General features: G+C 35.9%; 1 pseudogene; it reads right to left on the bottom strand.

Annotated features, from left to right (window-relative positions):
* The window catches only part of LOC103267519, a 75,684-nt pseudogene that overhangs the window by 59,024 nt on the left and 539 nt on the right, over positions 1-16,121 (bottom strand).

The raw sequence follows: 16,121 nt of genomic DNA, 5'->3' as shown, positions 1-16,121 counted from the left end.
TCATCAACAAATGAATGGATAAGAAAAACGTGATATATATGCATAATGGAATACTATCCAGCTATAAAAGGAAGAAAATTTAGCCATTTAAAATACCTTGGATAAGGTCGGGTTCGGTGACTCAGCCTGTAGTCCCAGCACTTTGGGAGGCCTAGGCGAGTGGATTGCCTGAGCCTGTGGATTTGAGACCCGCCCCGGGGAACTTGGCGAGACCTCCTCTCTACAATAAATCAAAAATTACCCGGGTGTGGTAGCATGTGCCTGCAGTTCTGGCTACTTGGAAGGTTGAGGCGGAAGGATCGCCAGAATCCAGCAGGCTGATGCTGAGGTAGTGAGATTCCAACTCAAAAAAACAAACAAACAAAAAACAAACAAACGTAAAATAACATGGATAAACCTGGAGAACGTTTTGTTAAGTGAAATAATTTATTTTAGAAATTTTCTTTTAACCCTACCCACCCAAGGAGAGAAAGACAAATACCACATGATCACACTTACAAATGGACTCTGAGAAAATTTAATCTCATAGATGTAGAAAGTATAATAACAGTGGTTATCAGAAGCTGGGGTTGTTTGTGGGGAAGAGGAAATGAAAGGTTTTGGTCAAAAGATACTTATAATTACATAAGAGGAATACATTTGAAGAGATCTGCTGTTCTGCAAAATGACTATAGTTAATTATGGTATACTATATTGAAAAATGTAAAGATAGTGAATGTTATGTGCTGCCACAACATAACACATGAAGTTATATATTTGTTAATTGGCTAGATTTAACTATTCTATAATGAGCATTATTCAGTCTACAACAGTGTTAGGTATAAGTTAGATATATGTTTCTAACATAACTGGCTTCTAATTTACCAGATCTACCTATCTTTAAAAATTATGATAAAGCAAATGGAAAGCAAAATCATATTTTAATATAAATAATAAGAGCTGATATTTTCTCTGATTTTTAATTGTCTTTTTTTTTTTTTTTTTTGAGTTGGAGTCTCACTCTGTCACCCAGACTGGAGTGCAGTAGCTGCTCCCGGTCACTGCAGGCTCGACCTGCTGGGCTCTGGCGATCCTTCCGCCTCAGCCTTCCAAGTAGCTGGAACTACAGGCGCATGCTACCATGCCAGGCTAATTTTTGATTTATTGTAGAGATGAGGTCTCGCCAAGTTGCCCACGTGGGTCTCGACCCCGTGGGCTCAGGCAATCTACTCACCTCAGCCTCCAAAGCGCTGGTATTACAGGTTGAGCCACCGAGCCTGGCTTGATTTTTAATTTTCAAGGAGCTTTTTATTTTACTTCTTTAAGTATTTATACAAAATATTTTGCTTATACAGGCATTCTAAAAAACACAAACTGACATAGTAATGAATAGTGTATAAAAGAAAAATAAGCTTGAAATGTAGTTATCTTTGCATTAGGATCATCTTCATACATAAGAAAACAGATAACAACATAAAAAATAGCTATACTCCTTTTTAATGTATAGTCTTTAAATTAACTGTTAGAAAGTCATTATCAATTTGCTACATAAACATTTAATTATAGAAACCCTTTTAATACCATGTCAATACAACATATTTTCATGGGTTAAAGGAATATCTTTAACTATTATAGATATATGAAAAGAATAAACACAAAAACTTCAGAAGTAATAGAAAGGAAAACCCTCCAAAATACTTATTGAATCATTTAATGTTTAAAAGTAGTTAATGTTTGTACATAAAACATTTAATTAATTTGTCCTAAAGTTTCATCAAAGTCATTGAACAGTCAGCATTCCAACATAAGTTGGTGATGTATTAATAAAGGAATTATAACACCAATCTTATTTGAAAATGTAGATTCTAAATTATAATATGAGCATAATGAACAGGGTTAAAATCCTCAACTGCAAAATTAACATGGGGGAAAAAGGCAAGTTTATAATCTTTTTTGTCATATTTGATATATAAAAAGATTCATAATCCATTTCATTTCCTTCAAATGTTTTTCTTTGTAAATCAAATCATTATTAAAAACAATCTATTATACAACTTAGGAATCTAAATACTATGTTTTGATAATAGTCTTGACAATATCTGTATTCAGTTTTGATGGTCACATTTGTATTGGTACTAGGAATTTTTTGTGTGTTTTATAGAATCACATACTATCTTGATGTACTAATCAATGGCATGCTTTCTGAGGACAAAAAAACCTATAGCTTATACAGTGTTTTGACTAAGGAGATGTTGAGTTAATGCTTGGTAAATCACACCAATGCGATTTTAATTGATCATATTAATTCAGATTTCATCATAAAAATTCATTTTAGAAAATGTCAGCACACAATTTCTGTCTAATTTTACTTCCTGGATCACAAAGCGGAGAATTCTTTATAGGATACAAAAGAGAGCATATTTTGTTAGAGCAAAAAGTTGTTCAATAATCACTAAGCCTTAAGAGAAGACAACTACACCCTATTTTACAATGCTATCATACTAGCAATTCAATTTCAATAATATTTCCTTAATAACAGAAGGTTCTCCAGTGTATCTAGTCACAATAAAATAAATGCTGAAGTATATATGCAATTTATTTCAACAAGAACACCATGTATCATTCATCCCTCTTCAAATTCAATTTGATAATAATGTTTTTGGGTACATCATCTTCATATTTATTGGTTCAATCAACATCCTAGTATAGTACTTATTTAAAGAAAAATATCTTCTATAATATGACTGAAATAAACTCCAAAAGGCTCTGCTCCGGACTTCAGGAATCAAAGACTGGGAGAGATAAAAATAAACTCTAGCTTATGTAAATATAAGACAAAGCAGTTGTTAATTTATTCAACAAGTATTTATTGAAACCTACTCTGTGGTTTAAGAAACTGCACTTCTAGGCCACAAGATGAAATAAAAAAGACAAAACCTATGCATATGGTAATAAATTATTCAAGGTAAGAGAGTATTTCTTAATGACTTACGTAATATAACATAACTGTTTAATGTGCATTATGGTTATATGGGTTTGTGTCTATACATGGACTGGTAGGTGCATATGTGGAGGGTGGATCACATGGTGAGTGTGTTTACATATGTGATGTGGTAGGTGTACATGTGGGTGTGTGGATCAAGGCGTGACTGTAGGTGTGTGTGTGTGAGAGTGTGTGTGTATGTATGTGTGTGTAGCTGTTTGGGTGTGAGGAATGTGGTTATGTATGTATGTGGGTGTTGAGGGGTTTGGGGAAATTAGTGAGCATGTGCAAGTGTGCATTTATGTGTGTCTTTGTATTTATAAGTGTGTATGCATATACATGTGAGGAGTTTGTTGTTTCAGTGGTTCTCAACTAGAAGAAATTTTACCTCCCAGGAAATAGTTGGCAATATTTGTATTCATTTTTGGTTGTCATGATTGGAAGGGAGGTATGTTATTGATTTCTAATGGTTAGAGACTAAGTAGTTAGCTATTAGATGAGGTTTAAAAACCTGCAAATGCTCACTGCTTGCAGCTCCACACAACGCATTTTTATGGACAGAGCAGAATACCAATAGTGCTGAGCTTGAGAAACACTGGTGGAGGTACGGCATTGAGGAGGCCACAAGAATGTTATAAAGCTTACATGAAGTAAGCAATCAATAACCTTTGCTGTGATTTTATGCCTCATGTCTTAAACAAAACCCAAGGCTATCTTATCATGTTCCTTTTCATCATTGTTATCCAACACCTCTGAGAAGGTTTTTTTACTATTCTTGCCTGACGAGCCATCTCTGAAGAAACATTTAACACCTCCTTAATGTGAGTATGAGACTTACAAATTTTTCCCAAACCATAAACAAATCTATTCCAATAAAAATTCCTTTCAGAGACACTCTGAGAAGCAATGTTTTTTAAAGCTACTGAGGTAAACCCATTGAATTTTTTTTTTTCCAAAAGATTAAGTCATGTCTGTTTAAATAAGAATTCTGGCATATGTAAGACTGAGTCTCTATGGAAAAGGCAGGCTTATTATTACTTTCTTTATTACTTTATAGATAACCTAATACATTTTACATTTAGATTCTGTGTATATTGGCTGCAGCATATTGAATATACCAAAAAGTAAAAAAAATCTTTTATGTTTACCTGTTTTTTGTCTCTAGTTGTTTAAAAAGTTTCTAGCATTAAACGCATTGCCATTCACTCATAATGTTTGTTTCTAGGAAAGTTTTTGTAAGTCCCATCATAAGTTATACACTAGGTAGATGATTTAATGCCACTCCTTTTATTATGATTTCTATTTTCTCAGTTGCTGGATTTTTCAAGCTCATCCTGGTAAAATAAAAGACGGAAAATGATATCTCCAATTTATGACTGCATATGTCTGGGGGCATTTTTCCTGATTGAAATGACACTAAATCCACTGGGAAGCAGAAACTATGGGTTTGATGAGGATGCAGCCCATACATCTCTGATCAAACCTTTGACTCTGTTACTACAGCTGTCAAAATAAACTGAAGTGAAATGTTATAAAAAGAGAGTTCTCATTTTTTAGCTGCCAGATGTCTCCTAGAACTCTCTCAAAATATTTGTTGTTCATTATATTTAAAAAACATACTTTTCCTGGCATAAATTTGTAAAAATTCATAATATGGAGCGATTGTATACATGTCAAAGGCAAGTTTGTTTATTGCACAAGGAAATGCATGCTGCAATCTCATACAGAGGGTTATATCTGACAGCCTATGCAGTTTATTTTTAAAGAATATATTTATAGTAACTTCATCTGCCAATTTTTTTGTGAAATAGTAATGCACAATGTCACAGTTGGTATTTAGCTATTATTATTCTACATTTTTCTACATACACTAATACTCTTTTCTCCCTGAGTTTTAGAAGATTCAAACTACATGCCTTTTGAGGGTTCAGAGAAAAGCTGCACCAATTTATTTATTTATTTATTTTATTATTTTTTTATTATTTTGAGTTGGAGTCTCACTCTGTCGCCCAGACTGGAGTGCAGTGGCCGCTCCCGGCCACTGCAGCCTCGACCTGCTGGAGTCCGGCGATCCTTCCGCCTCAGCCTTCCCAGTAGCCGGAACTACAGACACGCGCTACCACGCCCAGCTAGGTTTTTTTCATTTATTGTAGAGATGAGGTCTCCCTGCCCAGGCGGGTCTCGAACCCGCGGGCTCAGGCAATCCACTCACCTCAGCCTCCCAAAGGTGCGGGATTACAGGCTGAGCCACCGAGCCCGGCTTGCACCAATTTATTTAATCTGTACTTTTCTATCTGTAATGATATTCCATATGGAAATATAACCATTAGGATAGCTTTCCATCATTTTCTAAGAAAATTATTGTTGTTGACAATAGCCTACTGACATAAATAAATAATTTGATATCTTGTTCTGTCTAAAAAGCTGCAGATTTCTGCTTTTCTTTAAAAACATTTCACAAATGCTTTCAAAAGAATCAGAGAGAATTGACAGACAAATCAGAGTAATCTTTTGCCTGTGGGTTTATCTTAATACATTGTTATCTGTCTGTTTTTTTTTTTTTTTCATTTTGTTGAGCAAAGTGAATCAGACAATCTCAAAGTCATTTATTTCCTGAGGCTACAACCAGTGCATTGCTGCTTCCTTGATGAGTATATATATTAACTTGAAGGAAAGCTAAATTGACATTTTAATTTGGGTTAAATAAGATTAGACAAAATAGTTATCAACTGTCAATTGCGTATCACTGAAAATAAAAATATTCAAGTTTCTCCAACTAAAATTTCTGGAATTTTGCTTGTTACATGATAATGAAATGTGGCATTGAAATAGAGTAGCAGTCAACCACTGAGTGGTGATTGTATTCTGGATTATGCAAATGGGTGCTGAAGAATTTCAGGGGCATAAAAAATGGCTTCTAGGTGGCAATTAGTTGATGCAGGATTCAAGAATTATGAGGTCCCTATCTTATTTACAAATGCTTTATTAGCAATGCAATAGAGTATTAATGGATGATGAAGAAGCCTGTAACTCCTGATCTACGTGAAAACATTTGATTGATAGGTTATTTAGGTTTTTCTGTTTTTTTATTTTCATAATTCCCAGGTCCTTGAAAGAGATATTTGCAGTGAAAAGATAAATACATCACCAGTGTTCAAATATAAAGTGACATAGCACTAGTCTATACAGAGAACTACCCATTTTACCAAGAAGGTCCTTAGGAGATTTAATTTTAGAATGAGACTACAAATATGAAAAGAAAATATTATCTTTCTTATTAACAATGTATTTAGATAAATATTTGAAGAAAATATTATTGAAAGTAGCATAATTGCGTTTAGAATATTTTAAATGTTTAATGAGAACAACATAAAGAAAGAAAGTCATCAGAATAGAAATAGTAAGGGTTATAATATATTATTGGGAAGCAGAATAAATTTCAAAATTCCTCAACTGAGATACATAATCACTATCATAAAACTATTGGTAGTTACTTTATTAAAATGTGACATCTATAAAACTATTATTACTAAAATAATGTTTTTTTTTAAATTGCTAATATATAAGTCCTTTGGGCCAAATACTAATAATGAATTGACTGTGCATTTGTTTTAGATCTGGAAATGCTACCAGGATATGATTCTCTGAACTATGTATCAGAGATAGAGTGGAAGAGTCTCTGTACAAATCCAGATGCAAGCATATATGCCCTTTATACAGAGTAACTTTGTACATGTCCCTTTGTCTGAGTTTCTATGTATTTATCTATAAAATACATAAAGTAATACTGGTCTTGTATGATTTTGGTGATGACACAATAAGACAATTTGTGTTCAAATATTAGTAGAATTTGAAATATGTTGAAGTATGTAAAATATGTTTTAGCAGGCATATATCATATGCAAGTTATGTGGCAGAGAAAATGCAACATTCCTATTTTTAAAATAAGTTTACATTTCAAAAGAGAGATAGCAGCATAGTCATAAATTCAATGTTAAGAACAAAACAAATAGTTGTATGAATCATCACCCACTAAGATCTAATTGGTTTAAAAAATTACTGCAAAAGTATGATCTTACCATAAAATAGTTTAGAATCAAGATTTTATAATATCCCGAATATTTCATTTCCTGCTCATTTTATTCCTTTGACCCGAAAAACATCTTTCAGTAATTCTACTTATGGTCCAATAGCAGTAATTATTTTTGCTTTCTTTTTAGAAATGTTTTTTGTTTGTTTGTTTGTTTGTTTTTCAGTTGGAGTCTCACTAGGTCACCCAGACTGGAGTGCAGTGGCTGCTCCTGGCCCCCGCAGCCTTGACCTGCTGGGGCTCCGGCGACCCTTCTGCCTCAGCCCTCCAAGTAGCTGGAACTACAGGCGCCCGCTACCACACCTGGCTAATTTTTTGTTTTATTGTAGAGATGAGGTCTCGCTGCCCAGGCAGGTCTCGAACCTGCGGGCTCAGGCAATCCACTCACCTCAGCCTCCCAAAGTCACGGGATTACAGGCTGAGCCACCGAGCCCAGCTTGGAAATGTTTTTATTTCATATTTATGCTTGAAAAGTATTGTTAATGAATTAAAAACTCTAAACTTACCATTGTTTTTTCCCTTTTTCTGCACTTAAGTTTTTCCACTTTTTATACCCTCCACTGTTCTGAAAAGAAGTCAGCACTTCAAGTATTTGTAGCATTGTTCTCTTGCATGTCAATGGTTATTCTCAGCTTATTTCTATATATTCTCTTAATCTTTGATTTGCAAAATTTTATCACAATGTGTCTAAGTATGACTTTCTTTGTATTTATTCTGCTTTGGGCTCACTGAGCTTCACGTATCTGCAAATGTATGTCTTAAACAGATTGCAAGCATCTCAACCATATTCTAAAAGAAATATCTCTCAATTTTTCACTCAGCTATCCTTTCGTGAAGGTTCTATATAGTTGTCTTTGTGTATGTGTTTGTGTGTGTGTGTTTGATAGTTTCCATAAGTTCTTCAGTATGTATTTTATAGTAAATATTTTATTCATAAATATTTTATTCATAAAGATGTATTTTGTATTTTTATTAATAAAGCTACATATTTACTGATTATTTCCTTCACCATCACCTCCACTGTGCTGTTTATCCTATTCAACTAACTTTTTATATGAGAAATTGGAGTTTTCAGTTGTATAATTTTTATATTTATATATTTTCTATTTTTCTGTTGGTATTTCTTATCTTTTCATTTACTATTAGTGTTTTTTTCCCTTTAGTATATTGGTAATAACTACTATCTATTAATTCCAACATCTAAGTCATCACAAGTTCAGTTCTCTATTGGCTGTCTTTTTTCTTGAAAATGTTACAGTTTCCTCTTTTTTGAATGTTAAGTAATTTTAACTATATCCTGGATGTTGTGAAGTTATGTTTGGAGTTTTAGAATTTTATTAATATGTCTTCAAAATGTTTGCCCTGCTCACCTGCCTGCCTGCCTACATCTCTTCCTCCCTCCCTCCCTTCTTTCCCTTTCTCCTTCTTTATTTCTTTTCTTTCTTCCATCATAGACAATCAGATTAGCAAGACTGATACTGCCAAAAGTCTTGCGGGTAGAAGTTCAAATCTCAATTCAGTTGGTTCACCCATATGTGGGCTGCTAGAAGCTGAACCTTCATGTTTCAGAAGTCACTCATATTTTTGGATTTTGATGGAATTTTGTCCAGATTTGAGGACATTTTTTCTATGGCTGTCTTTTCAGAACTCTTCTAACCAGCTAATTTTCAGTGGTTGTGGCTGGCCTTAACTTTTTCCATTGGTTCTTAGGGCAAAAATACTGTGAGTTTTTTATTTGGAATCTTAAGTGGCAAGGTGGAGGCTATGGTCTGCTCTCAGGATAGAAACCATTAAAAAAGCAACCCTCATTCTTGTTTTCTTATTCCGAAGTTTATCTCCCTCCACAAACTGCCTGTATTTTGTTGCTTTCCAGTGATGTCAGATATTTGCTTTTTTGTTTGTTTGTTTTTCAGTTTGTTTATAGCTTATAGTAGTTTTCTACAGGATGGTTTGGCTGATAGTATCTTGTTCAAACAAAACAGAATTGGAAGTTTAAAGTCTTTCAGCACCAACATTATAAATATTAATTTTTCTTTTCAGAAACATTAAGTAAAATCTACAATGATACTCTAAAGACACAAAATGAATATTTTTCTGTTACCAAAAGAACTCTCTTCTCAGCAAAGCTCAGAAAATCAGATGTCTTGGTAAATTTTTACTTGGTACCCTCCAGCAATTTACTTACAGTAAGATACTCACTACTACTACAAAAAAAAAAAAAATACTCCTACCTCAAGGACAAAAAAAAATGAAACATGCCTGCCTTACCATAAAATAATGGAAGAATATCATCGAGATCCTGAGAATTAATACGTATCTCTTTAGATTATGAACTGGCTAGAGACTTCTTACATCTTATCTGTTGATTATTCCTGCTTGAAGTAACACTGCATTCCAGCCCAGAGCTTTATTTGACATTTCTGAACAGGCTTCCTCATGTCAGCTAGAACTGATATTCAAGTAATAGACAACAGTATAATTATACTAGATGCTAAACTATTGAAATGCTTCAAAAACTCCTGGTGGAAATCTATTTTTTGAAAACTACATGCTGCTGTGGCCATGGTAAACTACTCTATGATCTTGGATTTTATTTTTAAAATAAACCTAGTGAACTATAAAATGCAATGAGTAAAGAGCACAAATTATGAATGTAGACATAACAAAAGATCTTAAAGTAAACATAACCGTGCAACTTTACTAAGATCCAAGCATACAACAGGAGCATTCCAGATGTCTCTCTATGCAAATCATTCAAATATACCCACACTCTTCTCCAGTGGGAACCATTATCCTGACTTCTAATGCCAGCTTAGTTTTTCCTGTTCGAAAACTTTACACAAATGGAGTCATAACATTTGTCTTTGTGTATATCTAGTCTCCTGAATGCAACATAATTTTTTTTGGGTGAAATTATTCCTCTTTTCATTGGCTTTCTATTGTAAGAATAGTGCTCAAATTGTTTATTTACTCTACTATTTGTGTTTTCATTTTAGGGCTTTTAACTTTCATGATATTATGAATATTCATGTAATGTTTCTTATATTGACAAAAGGTTTTTATATTGACAACATTTTTAGGGTGAAAATTCAGGATGATAGACTGTGCATGCATTCAGCTTTATAATGTATGAAAACAGTTTCAAAAAGTGATTTTTTCTATGTAAATTTCACAAGCAATGTGTAAGAGTTTTGGTCATTCCAAATCCTTGACAATATTTGGTACTGTTGTAGTGGCCGAAAGTTCAATCTGAGAGACCACCAAGGGCCAATTTCGATGAAAGTTCAAGAGGGTCTTTATTTACAAGCTCGAGCCTGGGTCTCTGTCGACAACCGACACAGTGGAGTACATTCAGTGGCTCTGATTTCCTTAAGCAGATGACTTTTATGCTTTTACACAAAGGGAGGAGGAGCTTGGGGGGCTTTCCAGTTTTGTTACCATTTAATTGGGTAGTAACCTCTGGTGGTCAGCTTAACTGTGGAGGATTGGCTAGCCTGACTCGGGCTGACCTTGGCCCACTAGCTAGGGAAGTTGCAGAGACATCTGGAAACTTAGGTGATTACCCCCGGTACCTGATTGGTTGTTGCTAAGGGAAAAGTGAGACAAGGGAAGAGGTTGAAGCTTGTAACCGGAGCTTTGCAGTTTTTTCCCATAACTGAAACTTTAAACAGCTACAGGTTATGTTTTAAAGTAGAAAACTAAAAATGGCTGTGCTATTGTCCACAAGCTGATTACATATTTATTGGGTTATAGCATGCTCTTAACCTAAGTCTATGGTATACTTTATTACGGTCCTCTCATTCACCCCTTCTCATGAGGGTAGAGTGAATCTAATCTTGGATTCCCTTAACATGCTGAGTTGTCCAGGGGTACCTGTTGATACTGTTGTTTGAGGACCATAAGTTGCACAGGGTTTATTTTAGTTTTTACAAAAGTTATTAGCTTGTTTATAATACATGGACCGAAGGTTAGCAACAGTAAGAGTATTATCACGGGGCCTATTAAAGCAGACAATAGTGTGGTTAACCAAGGTGAGTAGTTAAACCAACTTTCAAACCATCCCTGTTTCTGCTCCCACTCTAATTTATGCTTAGCCAAACCTTCTCTCACTTTAGCTGTGGATTCCTTTACTATTTTTGAGTGGTCGGTGTAGAAACAACATTCTTCTCCCAGGGTGGCGCAGAGGCCACCTTGCTGGAGGAACAGTAGGTTTCAGCCTCTACGGTTTTGCAGAATTACTTCAGACAGAGAGGTTAGGGATTCCTGTAAGTGTGAAATAGAAGTTTCTATTTTTTTTTTTATGTTAGACTCTATTGCAGCCCGAAGGCTACTGTAATGATGGGATTGAGTGGTTAGGGAGGCGATACCTGTCCCTGCCCCGGCAAGGCCTAGTCCTAGCAACACTGACAGGGTTATTGCAGTGACCGGTTCCCTTACAAGGCCACTTTTTAGTTATTAGCACCCCTCTACATACCCAACAATTGGTGACACCTAGTGTCCGAGCTATATTTTCAGCCAAATTTATAAACAGATTTTGCCCTACTTTCCACGATTGAGGGAAGGGGGTTAGTTTTGACTGTTGGGCTGTCGGAGGAACTACTAATTGCATAGTTTCTTTAATTAACTTTTTAGTTTTGGGTGAGGGAGCAAAATCCCAACAAACCCAATTTGTGCTTCCGGGGGTGTTACAAGCTATGACACCAGCTTTAGTGTACTGGTAGTTTTGTTTTGATAATTTAGCAAAGTATAGCTGGCCATTATGGGTGCAGATATGTTTATTAGTATAACAAACTTCTGGCTGGGATGAATAATGATGGAAAACCTTTAAGTGTGGCCAGATAGTTTCTATACATTTACATGCTGGGTATGGGGGGGAAGCGGTAGATACCCAGATTAGGTAGAAATGCATAAAAGCACAAGTAAACTTCCTATTGTAAGAAAGGACGGAAATGCTAGTGAAACCCTTTTCTAACATGATCAATGGGGACAGCTGTTAATTTTACAGCAAATAAAGTTACAAATGGCTTGGCAAGTATAAAGGTTAACAAAGCAAAACAAAGGTTTATCAGTAATGTCCACTGAGTCCTTAAGCCGAATCCTTAATCCTCCGCCGTGCGTAAATCAATCAGCTTCCAGAGTGTGATTGAAGCAGGGCCTGAAGTATCCTCATGCTTCTGGAGCAGGGTTGGATAAATTAGTTCCACGTCCTTCGTTGGGTTTCATGACTTTCTGAATGGTCAGCTTAAGGGGTGTTCTCCCTTAAGCTGAATCTGAGGTGCACTCCCAGTCCTGGAAGGCCAGTTTAGTTCTGTTATGTAAAAGAACAGTAAATGGCCCCCTCCAGAGGGGCTTTAGAGATTATACATTTTACTCTTTTACCCATATCATATCACCTGGCTTAAAAGAATGAGCATCGGTAGTTAAACTAATTGGCAATCGTTCTCTGACTTGACAATGGATGGCTTTTAGGACTGAATCTAAGGCCTACATTTGCTGTTTTAGGATAAGACTTTCTAATTCCTTTAAGTTTCCCTGTATGCCCTTAACAAGAGGCCCACCATTAAACAATTTTAAAGGTTTAACAAATTCCATTTCAAGGACTTGGATCCTGAGTGATGAAATACCAAATACCTATGTTTAGTTTACTTATGTTTCCAAAGTATTTCTAGTGATTATTATGCTAACCCACAAATTGAAATTATACTGTCCTAGTCTTACATTTGATGGAATTTTCCCTGAATTTGCCAAGGGGTGGGACAGGTTGCCACTCGGCCTACAGTAGAAACGTTTGAACGCCTTTCAAAACCTACCTATAGGAAATTTATTTATGTTTAACCTGTGCTAGCTACCCTGCCTCAATTATTCATTCTTTAGAGATTTTTCGATCCCATAATCATTTGGGGTGCTGAGGGGTGAAGGTCCATCTTCTGTAATTTCTTCAGAGCTGATAATGGGTGCAGTCCTGCCTAGCCAGAGATCGAAAATCTCTACCTGTCTGACTTAAGGCGTTTAGCAGTGGCATTATTTGCAGGCACTGGCTGGAATTTTTGCATGACCATTATGTGGGCATGAAATTACTGGATTCTAGCTCAATAAAAGAAATAAAGTCAGGCCTACATTTTGACAATTGCAGGCAGTAACTGATTACCTTTTTATACAAAAGCTACAAGGTCTGAAGTTATTAGCATAACTTAAATGATAAACTTTAATTTCTGTAACTTTATTACAAGTACCAGCTTTTGTATTTCTGGACTATAATGGTAGCCTGACAGATTGTTTTAGACTATAATTTGAACTAGGCATTTAAATAAATTCTATATAAAATTTGAAGAGAAATCCGAAAATGTTTGGAGACTTGCATTCAGAAAAGACTTTATTATGCCTAGATTGATTATAGAATTTCCTTTGTATGTATATATTTTTTTAAACTTTCTTTATACCATTTTATTTTTGTTTTCTACCCCCTTTTTAAAAAAATTTTCATAACTATCTACTTTATTATAGGACAGAAATGTACCATATAAGATTTCCTCTTAGATAAATATATATATATTTATATTCCTTTCTCTTTTTTTTGTTTTCCTGCTAAAACTTTATTTGTATACCAACAACCTTTTTACATTTTTCCTTTGCTTTTTGCTTTTTTAAAAATTTATTTATAGATAACCTTTTACAGTCATAATTTGAATTCACCTTTTAGTAACAGTTAGGTGAAACATTCAGTTTTTGGAACACCTTTAATTCCACTGAAGAGCAGGTTTTAGGAGGAAGAAGCCAGTATGAGCACAAGGGCTAAAAACTTAACCTCAGTATTAATTAACAAATTAATTTGGACCCCAGTCACATTTATATATACCCAAGGATTCTATGGGTGGATGGCATACAGACTGTTGCGCTGGGCCATGTCCCTCCCCCTTCAATCAACAGTCACTATCGCCGAGCTAGGTGTTCCCCCCCACTTCGGGAGAGGACGCACCATCTCTTTCAGTGGCTTTTTAGTTCAGATATTGGACAAAGTTCTGGGAGCTTAGGCTATTAAGAACAATTGTGCTTCAGGTGCCTAGACTGACCACATTCATAGCAGCTGACACCATCCCCTTAGCAGGTTTATCCTTATTAGGCCTCTTTTGGGTGGCTGGAGCTTTTGCCTTTAGTGGCAACTGCCGATTTGTTTACCTTTCCTTTGACTGGTGCTTATTTTGGAGTTCTTCTTTTTTTTTTTTTTTTTTTTTTTGCTTCATGACTTTTCCAATGATGTTTACAAAAATGGCCTGGTTCAAAACTCTTTAGAGTGAACAGATTACAAAGATGTAAAATGATCTGTTCCTACATATTCCTAATTATGAACAGGCAAAATTGTTAAAAATCCTCATGAGTTACTAAACAGCACCCTTAGTTGTAAGACATGGACAATTAAATGAGCATAGCCAAAAAAACACAAGCATTAGTGTTACTTAATATTACAATATAATATAGGGACTCAGCATACATTACAAGACTCTGAGAAACTTCCCAACAGTTTTACAGGGACAAGTAGTTGATTACGATTTTAGGCAAGGCCTAAACCTTGAGGAATGGACTTATTTTTAACTAACCTGGCTTTTAGTATTTGAAAATGAGAACAGCCTATTCATTCCCTTAGTTATCAGAGAAAGATTATTAGTTCCAAGGCTAGCATTAACTTACACTGAGTTAACAAAAGGCTAGGTAGCATATAAGAGACATTTCTCTGTTTCTTTACAGGTGGATTAGAATGAGCCCCTTCAGAATTTACAAAGGAGAACACAGGCTAAGGAAGGGAGGGGGAGTGGTCCCCAGAAAGAATTTAAGATAACCAGTAACACTCCTTATACACAACAGGCAATTTTCCACAACCTTAACAACAAAAGGCAGAAATTTTAACAGTGCCAATGGATTAGGAGAAAACACCACACAAATAAAGGGAGACATAAAATGCCATCAAGAAATATGCGCCAACCAAGTTTTTAAAAGATGACGCCCCATCACACAAAGCATAATAACTCAACCAGCCTTTTAGCATATTTAAAGTGACAGACACACACAAATAAGAAAATGACAGGGATGGGAAATATTCGCTTTGTCTCCCTTCAGTTATACTCCTCATGAAGATATCTCAGACACCTCCTAGCAATTGGTAGGTTGGTACACCCCCAATGCAGACTAACTATGTGGAACCTTCCTGCCGTCCATCTCATTCACACATAAACACACAGCACATTCGTCAACTCGTCGTCCTAATCCTAGGAGTCTATGGGTTCATTTTCAGACAGTGTTTCCTTCCACTGCCTTTCAGCCCTTTCCTTCAGGCTGGAAGATTATTAGCGGGCTCCAGGAGGTGATCAAGCTCCCCTTCTGCCATCCATTGGCAGGTCTATGCAAAGGCCTTTATTCCTACTCTTTCCATCGGGTGGTCCTTCTGTCCTTTCCGTCAGGTGGTCATCCTTGTGCCAGTTCCTTGCCTCTTGGGTTCCTGTTGTGCTTTCGTGGTCTGAGCTTCAGTGCACCAGGAGGGGCCTCTCTCCTATGGATCAAAAAGTCCATTGCGCGCCAGGCGAGATTGCCCTTCCCGTTGCCCTGGAGGTGGTACCTCGATGACAAAGGAGATGGAACACACCATCTCCAATCTCCATTTCCCAGCCAACGCACCAGAAATGTAGCAGGAAAAATAGAGAGATCGTGACATCGAGACTATTATAGGAAGTGGCACTTTATTACGCTGGCTAGCACAGCACAGTGGGCCCGAGAATTTATACCCTCGTTTAGGTAAGGGAGGGGAGTCGTGTTGAGTGATTACATACTTCCTTTGGAATCTTACAAGGTTGTACTTAGCAAAATCAGATTTTTCAAAGAACAAATGGTTTCCAGGAACTGCAGGCTTGTAAACTGTCAACTTCAGAAGGGGGGGCTTTAGATAAGACTCTTTTTCATTTCTATGAAATAGCCAGTCTCTGGGCCATTTGGCCTTTCTTAAACAAAACCTGCCTAACACTGAGCAGGCCTTTAAAGTTGCAACTTGCCTTTCAAGGGAAATACCTTTAACTGCTATTA

This window comes from Carlito syrichta, unplaced genomic scaffold (genome assembly GCF_000164805.1).
Source record: "Carlito syrichta isolate Samal-C Ts95f unplaced genomic scaffold, Tarsius_syrichta-2.0.1 Scaffold308157, whole genome shotgun sequence".
NCBI lineage: Eukaryota > Metazoa > Chordata > Mammalia > Primates > Tarsiidae > Carlito > Carlito syrichta.
The sequence above is the reverse complement of the archived record's forward strand: the minus strand, read 5'-3'. Positions and strand labels throughout refer to the sequence as shown.